Genomic DNA, 13,394 nt, shown 5'->3' with positions numbered 1-13,394 from the left:
TTCTTCTTATTAATTTTTTTCAAGTGGGCTGCTCTCATTTTTCCTGTAATATGCAGCTCACATACAATGTCTCGTCTAAGCTCTTCCCAAGGAATTAAATATATCTTTCATAAAAGAACTACACTGTGTGCCTTTTCTCAACAAATGGATTTTTAAGGACTCTGAGGCACAGAATCTCAGAAGGTTAGGTGTATACTGAAGTAAAACATTAACTTCATTAAGTACAAAGGAAACACAAACTTTGAAGACTGACCCATGTATTTAATCTGGTTTTCATTTCCAGAAGTAAAAGGTCTCATCTAGAACCTCATGTCCCAGAAAGCACTGGTACCCATGGGTGCTGTTTATTTGGTTGCTAGGAAATAGATACATGCATTCCTTGGTATTTAGTGTTTAGTAAGTCTCTCCAATTACTTGATAGCAGAGCCAACAGGAAGTAAGTGAATTACTGTCATCTAACTCACTAAGAGTTTCATATACAACCTTTCCTGTGGTCAAAGGTATACTATCCTCCAGGGGACTTTACAACATCTCTGATTGTCAAATATTTCAACTTATTTTCCTAGTGCTCATTCTATTATTATTTTAACCATGCTAAAGTTTAGATCAAAGATGCTTGGTTCAGCTCTTTCCAGCTATCTTGGATTTATTTTATGATCACTTCCATCCTTGTCCATAAAGTGATATTGACACTATAAACATGATTTTTAGGAATTATGACTGTTTGATTTACCTTGAGATAAAGAAATGTGGACATAGTTTAGAATGCAGTACCCTGAAGATATGTGAGCAAGGTGCTGACGCCTGGGCTCTGGAGATAGTGGTGTCATATTCCTAGAAACTGATTTCCCTTTGTGCAAAGTAAATCAAGTTGCTTCTTGTTTTAGGAGAAATTTGCTTTTCATTGGTCATTGTGGAGCCTCTACTGGGCATGGAGAAGGAAAATCTCAGTGCTGACCAAAGTGCACATGACTCTCACTGCTTTATCCAGCAAAGTGCCTTCCAGAGCATTTAATCAGTATGAAAAATGGGACAAGCTCATGATAATCCAGCTAGCATTTCAGATTGGAGAGTGGGAGAACAAGGCCCACATTACCACATACATGCATTTGGTATCAAGCCTTTGCTTCAAGATCATGATTATGTGCTGGGTCACTTATAAACTTTTTATAAATTTAGAGAAGTATATTTGAGTTCAGATGGGTCAGCTAGAATTGACTCAATTTGTGTGTCAAGGGTGTAAACTAACCACCATCCCACTCATTTTCTTCTTCATGAGGGAAAATTCTGAATGGAATATAATTTGAAGGACCAGGAAAATCATCTGAAGAAGTGATATTTAATAAATTCTAAGGATGGGGAGCATAGAAAAATGTGAAGAAAGAAAATTGTGGTGGAAAGAAGCCATGTTCTTTAATACTCATTTGGAGGGTTGGAGAATATAAAGAGGAAAATGAAATTGGAATTACAGGAGATAGAAAAATGAGGGACATCGAGAAAGACAAAGTGAGGTTTGGTGGAAACTGCCTACTATTGTAGGGAGAAAGCAGAATGAATGCCTGTGGGAGTCCATTTTATTTCAGAGACACAACCATTGACTGAAACAACAGCACTGGCAGAGAGGTGAATAAGTATTAACTTAACTGAATAAAATATAAACAAACCTTAAACTTGGCTATAGGAGTTTGAGACATGGCTCACAGGTAAGAGAGGCTACTGCTATTTCTGAGGCTATAAATTCAGTTTCCCGCACACATGTCAGATAGAGCACAACCTTGTGTTTTCAGCTCAATGGATCACTGCCCTCTCCTGAGCTCTCTGGGCACTGCACTCATATTGACGTATACACATACACATACTTGAACATAAATAAATCTTTACAAAGTTTAGCTATGAGAAATTTAAAACAGAAATTGAAAGAAAACAGATGTAGTTTTTTCTTCTGTTGTACATTGTTTGATTCTGATACAGCCTGGCCCCTGTTTTCAAAAATAAAATAGTTGAAACTATCATAGCAGAACTAGCCCAAACATGTTAGTGAAAGTGAAAATGTGTTGAAAGTAAAGCTTTATTCTAGTTACATGCAGAAATACAGATGGTATGATAGTTAAGTTGAATGATTAGTTGTGTGAGTGTGGTTACAAATTAGCAGTTTATTATCACTTATAATCTTTAATATTTTCATTAATTAGAAAGAAGGAAGAAGGGATGATCCAGTCTAGATTGGATTTTGTGCCCAGGATTGATAGGACAAAGTATGTCCTTTAAGTCAACATTTAGGGAGAGTCCTTTGCTAACCACCTTGTGCCTTTGAATAGTTAAACATGACCAAAATCAGACACATTATGAGAAGGGACATGTGGAGTAGAATAGGGGTTGTGTGACAGTCTGTCACTGAGAGTAAAGAACCACTAACATTACCCCTCTTAGCAACCAAACTCCTTCTTCTCTAGAAATTCAGATAAAAATATAGTTCCCTATTTTATTCAGAGCTGGGATTTTACTACTATAAAGCTTAAAAGTTTTTAGTTAATCTTGCATGAAGTATCTAGACTATATATTGGTCTAAAGCAACATGGAAAGTTCAACTTAGTCATTTTATTTCAAAGTAATCATTATTAACTACTTACTGTATTTCTATAGATCATTAACTCCATGATAAACAATCTGATTCTGTTGTACTGTTAAATCTTGTAGTAGTAGACTTTATTGACTTTCAGGATTGTACCCCTTTACTCAGTTTTTATTTTTATTTATTTTTGTATTTCAGCCACATTTCATTGCCTGTCTTCTTTATGTCCACCACAGTCTTTCTGGACTTCTGACCAAAATTATGCTCATATTACTTCAAGAATCTGCCTTATCATGCTGAAGATGCTTGGAAGTATCTGTGCCATGATCTTCCCTCTGTCTGAGCTTTGCATTCTATTTCCTTCTTAACCTAAGTTATAGAGATAGATCCTGTGGATATTTCCAGGTCAAGTTACCATAACTCACAAAGCACAGAAATGTCTCAAAAAACGAACAAACAAACAAAAAACAGGTGTTGAAGGCACTGTGAGATAGTGGACCATATAGAGGAGTGGGCACTAGAGCATTTAGGTCATTCAGATATATCCTCAAAGGAATATCTGTACCAGTTATACATTCCTATTTCTGTTGTTTATGTTGTGGTCATGAGATAAGTGTATCTGCCCTGCTACATGGGCTCTGCATTTACCAGCTGCCTTACCACAGGCTCAAAAGCAATGAGTCTCTTGACCATGGATTGACCCAAAATAAACCCTACTTCTTTATAAGTTTATTTATTGGAGGTGTTTGTAACAGTAAGGAACAACACACTATTATTTTATAGAGAATGAAGTAGCTGACAGGCAGGAACACATGTATCTCTGCAGTTGAAGAAAATTAGCCTGTGTTCTATCTCCACCCTGCAAATAAACACATGAACAAAAATTAAAAACCAACCAACTCTATGATATATTGCACATTTGGAGTGCTCACTAAATTAATAAAATTAATAAATTTTATTAGTAAAATTTAATAATAAAAACAATACAAGATTTTTTTATTCTTTCAAAGTAAAAACTTAAATGATTAAAATTAATAATTTTGAACTGGTGAGATGGTTCAGTGAGTAAAAGTGCTTGCTGTGAAGACCAATGATCTAAATTTAAACCTCAGATACCACCACATGGTAGAAGGAGAGAACACGACTCCCACAAATTGTTCTCTGACCTCCGTGCACACGCTATGCCGTTGCGTGCATGGACACTTGCAAACACATAAACATACATAAATAAAGTTTTATGTTAATAGTCTAATAAACTGCAAGGCACATTTGGTTGTTCTTTTGCCACTACTGTGGTTTCAATGGGAAATGTCCCCCCATAAGTTCCTTTATTTGAATACTTGGTCACCAGCTGGTGGTAGGTGATGAAGGTCTTGGAATGGTAAGGAGGTGGATCCTCATTGGAGGGAGTGAATCACTGGGGCAGACCTTGAGTTTTTATAGTCCATCACACTTCTTTTTTGCCCTCTGCTTTTGGAATTCAGATGCCATGTAACCAGCCAGCCTCCTGCTCTTTCCATCATGCCTTCCCTGTGTGTTGCTATGTCTTTCCTGCCACGAGAGACTGTATGCATCAGGAAGTGTTAGCCAGCATCCACTCTTTTTCCCTTAAATTGCTTGTGTTGGAGTACTTTATTTATCACAGCAATCTGAAAAGGAATTAATACACCATCACAGCATCTCTGAATTACTGCTGCAACACACTGAATGGCTTTTTTGCTTCCATCTTTGCTCCCTACAATGATATGAATCCCCAAACCGGGGTTGTTCATTTAGATTCACCTGGAACACTTTGTCCTGCGGCTAAAGCATTCTAACAGTTTGTAGTCTCACTTCGACTGAGAGCTAAATCCTAATGGTTGTGTGTGGCACTGTGCATGACCCCATTTTTCTGCAGCTTGCTGATCCCATCTGTTGCTCTCTACCAGTCTCACTCTTCTCTGGCCACCTTGCTACCTTGGCTCTTTATAATAAGCTCTGTGAATGATTCTCCCTTATGGATTTTGCAATATTTTTCTACTGTTTCAGCTTCTTCTTTCACTAGAAGTCTATAGACTGTCATTCTGGAAATCCTTCATCCAAACATCAGCTTCACAACAAGAAGATCCCTGAACATGCTACATGAATGTACACACTTTCTCTCTCTCCTTTCCCCTTCACTGTCCCTGCACAATCTCTATACCGCATGTCACCATCACAGACATCTCATACGTGTCTAACTCTCTAAGGAGAGTACAGGAGCTAGGGTAGCAGAGTTTCTCTTTGGTTCACTCATTCATCTGTTTAATTCACTTCTGAAACAGAATCCCCAAGAAAGTGGTTGCCACAATATATCCTCTCAATAAACAGTCACTTGTCATTATTATTGTTGTCATTTTGAATGAATATGAAATTGAAACTCAAGGGAGCTCAAATCCCTAAATTAAAGGGAAAAATACTGAAGAAAGATTCCTTACAAGGGCAGCCCAGTTCCAAAGTCAACAGGGGATACAAATACATTTCTCTACAATGCAAGTGGCTGATAAGTACATTAAAAAATTGCTAAGAATTACTAAGAAAAATACCAACCAAGCCACAAGAAGAATCCCTGAATATCCTCCAGCATGGTCTTTATCACTACAGCCATAACAAGAGGTAGTGGCAATTCTGTTGATGTTAAACAGGCTTCTGTATGGACCAGCAATTTCTCCTAGGCTTATCTTTAGAAGAATTAAAACAAAATATGTCCTGAATAGGTATTTGTGCACCAGTGTGTATCCAAAGTATGTATATAATATCACTGTCATAATAGCTACCAGGTACAAATATCCCAAGTGTCCATCCATTAATGGATATGTCAACAAAATACAGCATATACACCTATAGGAATATTATCATTATCTTACCACAAATTTCAGTGAAGTTCTGTTACATGTTGAATGATTGGTGAACTTTGAAATTTTCACATTAAGTGAAGTAAGTCAGATAGAAAAAGACACCATGTGATAGTCTTGTTAATACAGTTGAGAATCAAGAGGAAGACAGTCTCCATCTGGAACTGTCTAGATCAGGTTGACCTGGGGTAAGTCTGTGAAGAATTGTTTTGATAACTAATGTTACTTTATGTGAGAGGACCCAGCGAACTGTGAGCACCAATCTTTAGATATGGGGACCTGAGATGTGTCAGTGTAGAGAGGAGGCTGAGAACATGTAAGCACAGATGGAGCATTTCCCTCTGCTCTTGTCTAAGGATGTGTGTATCTTACCTATTTAAGTTTCCCTGCCTTGATTTCCATGCTATAATGAACTGTAACCTGGAATTATAAGTTGAAACAAAACCTTTCTCCCAAAGTTTCTTTTTGTTAGGGTATTTTATCACAGTAGCATGAATGAAATCAGGACTTGCCATTTACATGCAGTTGTCAGCACAATCAGCTTCATGGATTTTGAAAGTGAAGTACATGTTACCACATACTGGAACAAGAGCAACAAAACCTGGTGTTCAATGGGTAGAGGAATTCAGTATGTGATGAAATGAAAATTTCTGGAGAGATTTGTCCCTGGTGGTTGCTTTCACATGCTTAGCCTCCTCTTTATACTGTGGATTCAGGTTTGGAAATAGATTTATCTTAGGATGTGGAGCTTTGAAATGGAAAGAAGGAATCAGTGGCAATGGGCCTAGGCTGAAGTTTTAAGCTGAAGTTTCCCTCTTTAGTAGATCCATGGCCAAGGACATAGCATAGGAAGTGGCCCTTCCTTGAAAAGCCAAAAGGTGTTTATACAGTTAAAATTTTCACTTCAGAAGCAAGTTTGACCAAAAGGTAAAGATAAGGAAAATACTTTTGCTCTAAATTTTGTAGCCCCAACTCAACAACCATATTAAACCCAAGGACATGGTTAGTCATTATGTGGAAAGAAAACACATTTTATTGAACCAAACTGCAAACTTAGGATCCTGATGGATTGAAGTCACCAAATAGATGAAGTAATTTCTATAGGAGAGACACAAAGATAACCCATAACATGCCAAAAAGGGTACTTCCAAGCAGAGTTGAAATGAACAAAAGCTAAAATTAATTCTTTGTGTCTTAGTAAAAGAAATTTACATGTGGAAATTAGAGATTTGGGGACAGAGCTCTAAGTCCACTCTCTGTGGAGGAATATTGTTATATACTGAAATTTCTTTACATCTCTTTGTAAAATTCTGTTTGCTGGAAAAAATACCTTGAAAATAATAAAATTTAAGGTGACTGTTATTTTTTGTGCAAATGACAAGGAAAAAGATATTAATTTGTAAGGCTAGTAATGCAATACAAATTTAAACTACATTTATGTATTTGTTGTGTGGGCATATTGTGTGGTATCACAGTGTCACAGCACACGTGTAGAAGTCATAGGACAACTTGCAGGAGTCAGTTCTCTCTTACCATGTGGGTCTGGAAGATTGAACTCAGGTCATCGAGGTTGACAGCACTTACCTGCTGACCTACCTTGCTGGCCCACATTCATCTCTGAAGGTGTTTAGGAAAAGTGCAGGTCTTGAATTAAAAGAATAAGAAACCCGTGTCTCTAATATCCTAGGTCTTTATGTTCTTTATGTTGTCAGAGTGTGCTTGGCTTCTGGGAATACTGAATTTCAATAAGTTTTCATTTGTCAAATAAAAATGTATTGTAATTTTAGAGCACACACCCTCTAAAAGTACATGTTTTTTTGCTTGCTCATGTCAATTAAAGATTATCAGAGTTGATATTATTTTCTATCTGCTATGTGAGAAGCATGGAATGATGAGGATTTCCAGCAGTGAGCATTAAAATTTATAATTGTGCATCTAAAAAATATATGTAAGTGACTTCTGAGAACCTCTTTGCTCATTTTATGCTTGGCTATACATAAGAAACAATTATCCTACTGTGTTACACTAAGGTGAAGCAATGGGTACCCTGCCAATATAGATTTCGATCGCCACTTAAATTATTCAGGCTGTTATTGACCAGAGATTGCTATGAGAAAATCAATCAATACAAGGAATTTGTACAAACACAAAGTTTGGTATTTGGAAGTTCTAGGTTATTTGGAAGCTTTCTGGTTGTCAGTGAGTAAAAATCCTAGCTCACTGTGGACTTCTGCCTTTGAATTCAGTCCAACAGTGGTTCATTGCTGCCATAAGTCAAGCCCCAGGCCTAGAGCCCTGGCATGCTGAACAGGACTAACTTCTTGGCCTGGAGGAACCCATAACCCATGGCATAGGAAACAAAGGAAGGAACACATGTTCACTTTTGTAACTATATGTTACTAACAAGAAAATATGTTCCTAGCTTCATCAGAAATATTATCTATGGGAGGAAAATTAGGTAGCCAGAGACTGAGAGAGCAAATTGGGTCCCTTAACTTCTAAAATCCGAAGGGATCTGTGACAGAAAAGTGTTTTTTGCCTGACTTGTTGTGTCTTGAGTATTGCATCATCACAGCAGGGTATTAGATGGTTAATCATTGTTCCTGTGACTGTTTTCCTCTGCCTCCATAGCTTTGTGATTCTCTATTAAGTGTCTTAATTAGAGGAGAGGTACAGATTTGCTGATGTGGAATGATACATCCTATCTCCTTGCTCCATGTACTGTAATGGGATCTGGGGACAAGTTTCCCATCCCAGGAAGTGCAGAGGAGACATTCTCTGCAGAAGTAGCATCCACAGGAAGCTATCAAGTCCTGAGTGCTTTAAGCTAGGTTGAAGAAACCTCATTCTCCATTCAGAAAATTCCATACCAAGAGAAGCCGAAGCTAGCTTTCTAGTAACTACTTTAACTTTATTGCCACCTGTTAATCATCTACATTTAACCTTATACCTGCTATTTTTTATTTCCTCCTGCAACTAGATTCTTTTTGTTGTTGTTGTTTAGGAAAACAAATATAGACATAATTTCTTTTGTCTATACACAAGAAAACAATCACTATTCAAAGGCCTTCTTTTTATATAGGCTACATCTTGAAATGCTCCCCTGGTGTATGTTTATAATCCAGTATGTCAATATGGAATGTACATAATTCTTTAACTTAAATCCATATCATTTAAATTATAATACTGCTTTAACTATTCATAAACTGATACTATAATTTTATAGTTTACGTTATAGTATGAACCGAAATTGAATAAATGTAATTTGAATTACAGTAATGTTTTTATAATTAATGAAATGATAGTATAATTTTATCATTTTAATTGTAACAATTTAAAGTAATTTAATCTGTAATTTTTTTTAAATATACTTATTCATAAGTAAAAAGAAGAAAGAAACTGGTAAGGAATGAGTCTAAAAGTATATATTATATTCATGTATGAAGTTACCAAAGGATAAATCTATATATTGTAATATATATATGTTTACATATATATATAGTAATTGGTGCCTTATTGTTATATTTTTAAGTTTTCTCTCAGTATTTTGCTGTTACAATTTTTTCAATAAATATGCAAAGAACTTATGCAAATACATATATACCTACCAGGTAAATCCCCATATGCATAATTTTCAATCAATATATATCAATGTTACTTTAGAAAATATCGATGCTAATTCTCCTATAGGATTGAGTTGTATCCCCACCAACAGTATAAAGAAGTGCCCGTTTCTGCACAGCTTCTTAAACTAATGCTGGCCTTGAACTTGGCCCTTTATGCCCTTCTGGTATTGTGCTGACTTTTTTTTTTTCATCAGTGTTGCCATTTGCTTATTTGGAACTCGGCTTTAAGAGCTCTCCTTTTGCGTATTGTTAAGTATCTGTGTACATGTATTAGTGACTTACCTGTATATGTGGAATCAGAGAACAATCTCAAATGTCAGTCCTTGTCTTTGATTTGTTTGCAACAGGATTTCTTGTTTGTGGCTGTGTGTACCAGGTTTGTGGGCTTGCAGTCCTCCAGAGAGCTGTCTTCCTTTACTTCCCATCTTGCCAGAGGAACACGAACATTATCAACACACTCTGGTTTTTCATGGTAACTGGAGAACTGGACTCAAATCCACACGGTTGCAAAGCAAGCTCTTTACCCGCACAGCCATCTCCTCAAGCTCTTGGCAGGTTTCTAATAGGGTCAGATGCTCTTCCTTATTGTTTGTGGATTAAAAGTTCTGTTTAGAACCACTTTCCCCACAATGGGACCTTCACATTGCTATTTCAAGATTTAATTCTATAATCCACTTGGAAATAATTTGATCAATTTAGGATAAATGTGTCCCACATAGCCTGATTCCATTTTTCCTTGTAGATCATCAATCACTTACTTTATATTTCGCCTCTGGCTTGAGTGCTATTTTTAACCTACACTAAATTCTCACACATCTTTAATTTATTTCTACATTTTAATTACCCTGCATTGTTCTTCTTGCCTATCTTGCTCAGAGGAGGAATTTCTTATCTACCATGTGGACGATTTACTTCTTTAAATACTCAGAAGTTCCTCAGGCAAATTGTTACAGTGGATATCCTTCTCTGAATTAGAAACCAACTGATAATATCAAAGTAGAAAGAGCCTTGGGAGCCAGCCAGCCAGTGGGAGTTTCTTTTTGTCCCAAATCTTTCCCTTGCTAGCCTCTCTATAATTCTGGAGATCATTACAAAGAAGATCCTGTAGGGTTGCAACATCCACAGCTTCTTTTCGAATGCAAATGTTCAACTGCTTAAAATATTTCTTTAACAAAATAAAATGCAGCAAGAAGTAAATCCTTAGGCACAGCAGTCAAAATCCAGATTGATTACATTAAGTCAGAGGGCCTAGAGGAGCCTGAAGAATGTCTCCTGTTTTCAAAGAGATCATGCCTTTCTGTTCCCTGTGCATTTATTACCATAAAGCCACAGTAGACTATGCCCATAGTCAGCTGGCCTCAGAGCACTGTCAGGAATTAGGTAGTTCAAAACATGTTTTGTTTTAAGTGACAAATTTTATTATGCAGCCAAAGGTTGATATCTATTGTTAGGAGGGAGAAGCCGAGAGTGGTACAGTGCTGTCCCCTCTTCACATTCTCACTTGCTGCAGAAGCAAACTGGATACCATTGTAGTAACCCAAACATGTCATGTAGAGCAATGGCCTGGACAGAGCTATAGAACAGATCTCTATCAGATCAGATAGCTGGTGAGGACCCCAAGAGTCGTGATTGCAATTGTCACAGTGACTTGGGAATGTTTATGAATACATAGTCCACTTGAAGGGAAAAGGAGTCTTGCTACTGACACATCTGAAAAAAGACACTGGGCACTGGAAGCAAATCCATTTGTTTAATCTATTACATCCAAACATCTAATCCATAAAGGAAGATGAGGAGAGAACATTCTTACTTAAAATGTTTTTCTATTTCTCTTTTTTAACCTACTACTAACTGTATTCAACCAGATTGTACTTGAATTACTAATTCTCCTGCCTCCAACTCCCAAGTGAGGGGATGTCTGACATGTCCCACCATACCCAGCTTTGCAGTTTTGTTTTGTTTTTTTTACTGATTTATAGTTTTTTTAAGATTTATTTTATTTTAAAATATGTGTACCTGTGTGAGTGTGTTTGTGGAGGTGTGTTCCCAGGAGTCCACATATACTTGGAGGTCAGAAAAGTATGTCTGATCCCCTGTAGCTGGGGTGACTGGCGGTCTTGAACTGCCTGATATGGATGCTGGAACCCAAAGTTGAGAGCAATGCTCTTAACTGCTGAGCCATCTCTACCACCATGATGTATGAGTTTTAAGCACTAAAATAATAGTCATATTTTGTTAAAAATTAACTTCATTAATGTGTAATGGTAATAAGGAGTTTTAGTAAATGTGTATTATTGTAAATATGGACTTGTCACTTGAAAGAATTCAATATAATAGCCATCAAGTCAGCTATCAAAGAGACAGCAGGCAGATAAAATTGCAGTCTGTCTCCATTGATAGTACAGATATTTGTAGAAGAAAGATAAAAAATCTACTTATTGATGACCAGAAGTGGACTTCTGGCACTCTTTCCACAGATATGGAAGGTCAAGGTATATTTTTGTGGGTCTTGGGTCACTTTGTGGGAGGGGGGCAGTTACCTTGTTCTGCCTGGGGGGTCTTGTGGTGTCCAAAGTCTATTATTTGATGTTTAGACATCTTTCTTTGCTGTTCATTCCTGAAACCCTAGTTGCACGCTAATCTCAAATGGATTCTGCAGGCTTTTCTTGAAAAAAAAGAAAGAAAGAAAGAATTTAAGCACCTTCTCCCTTGAGAAATGTATGTCCATGCATGTGCAGGCTCTGCCGTTTCATGAGCACTATGTCATGTGTCCCAAGCTCTATCAAGAGACAGAGGGGGATGTTTCTACCATTCCCTCAAGTCCCTTCATGTTCCTTTCTGTGGTTTGGACTTAGTGACACATGCCTACACTTTCCTGAAGCAGGCAGCACATAGCTGCTTTCTGCCTTTTGCTTAGTTCTATGTGTTTAGGACTGTACTTATGAAACCATGGGATAGCCACATACACTTGTGCATCTTGCTCCCTTCAGTAATATTTTTCTGAGAATTGTGAATCCACAAATCTTTGTATGGCATGCCCTGTCCCAGCTCTTCATGGTGCAATTGAACTTCTGTCTTCCTAGGCCACAGACATTACATGTGTTGGGTTCCAGCCCTTGTCAGATTGAGATATGTCCTCTTCTCCCTTGTGTCTTATCACTTTTTTTCCAATTGAGAACCAATTTTTTATTTCAATGAAGTTCAACTTACCAGTTTATTTTTATGCCCAAACTAAGACACTTTTGCCAAGTCAAATAACAAACAAACAAACAAAAATCCTGCCCTTCTAACATTTTATAAGCATGGATTCTGATTTGCTGGTTTGATGCATTTTAAGTCATTTCTTTCCTGTCTGAGCAGAAGCAGTGATGGCAGCGCTTCCCTCTCACAACTGACAGCTGATGGCCAATCATCCTGAACCATTGGTTGAAGGGTTCTTCCTTTCCCATTGAATTTTGATACCCTTGTTTAAAAAAAAAAATCAATTGTCCAGATGAGTAGGGTTTGTTTCCTGTGTTTGTTCTGTTCTGTTTGTCTATAGGATCAGCTTTGTTCATTGCTATTGCCTGTTACATACTATAAGGTATGATATGTTCAATTCTTCAGTATGTTCTACTTGGAAAAATTGTTTGGGCTCTTTTAGGTCCTCTATGACCTTGTTTCCTTACATGATTTTTTATTTTATTTTATTGTGTGTTTGTAATTGTGTGTGTGTGTGTGTGTGTGTGTTGTGTGTGTGTGTGTGTGTGTATGTGTGTACATACACATGCATTTGTGCAGTGGGAGTGAGATACCTGTGCAAGCTTGTATGAATGCTAGAGACAGAAACTGTGCCTTCTTCTATCACTCCCCATCTCAGTTTTGGACACAGAGTCTCTTTCTGGTCTCCCACCTCTTGCCTAGATTGACTGTCCAGCAAAGTCCCAGGATCCTCTCGTCTCCACACCCTTAGCTCTGAGGTTACAGACATGTGCCCTAGCACACAACTTTCACATATATGCTGGGGATTAAACTCAGGTTCTCATGCTTGTGCAGCTGGAACTTTGCCCACTGGGTCATCTCCCGATCCCTCTTCACATCTTGAAAAATATCAGTGTGTCAGTTACTATTTTTACACAAAGCAAATAAACACAAAACCCCACAAGCATCCTGACTGGGATTGTTATGAATTTATAGACAAATGAATGGATCATTGATAGTTTAGTGTTTCCAATTCTGGGGCTAGTCTGCTGCTCCATGTATTTAGATCTTAGATGTCATTCAATTTCTCTCAGCCAAGTTTTGTGCTTTCTATTATATATAGAATTTATACTCATTATGTTA

This window comes from Peromyscus eremicus, chromosome 5, assembly GCF_949786415.1.
Source record: "Peromyscus eremicus chromosome 5, PerEre_H2_v1, whole genome shotgun sequence".
NCBI lineage: Eukaryota > Metazoa > Chordata > Mammalia > Rodentia > Cricetidae > Peromyscus > Peromyscus eremicus.
The sequence above is the reverse complement of the archived record's forward strand: the minus strand, read 5'-3'. Positions refer to the sequence as shown.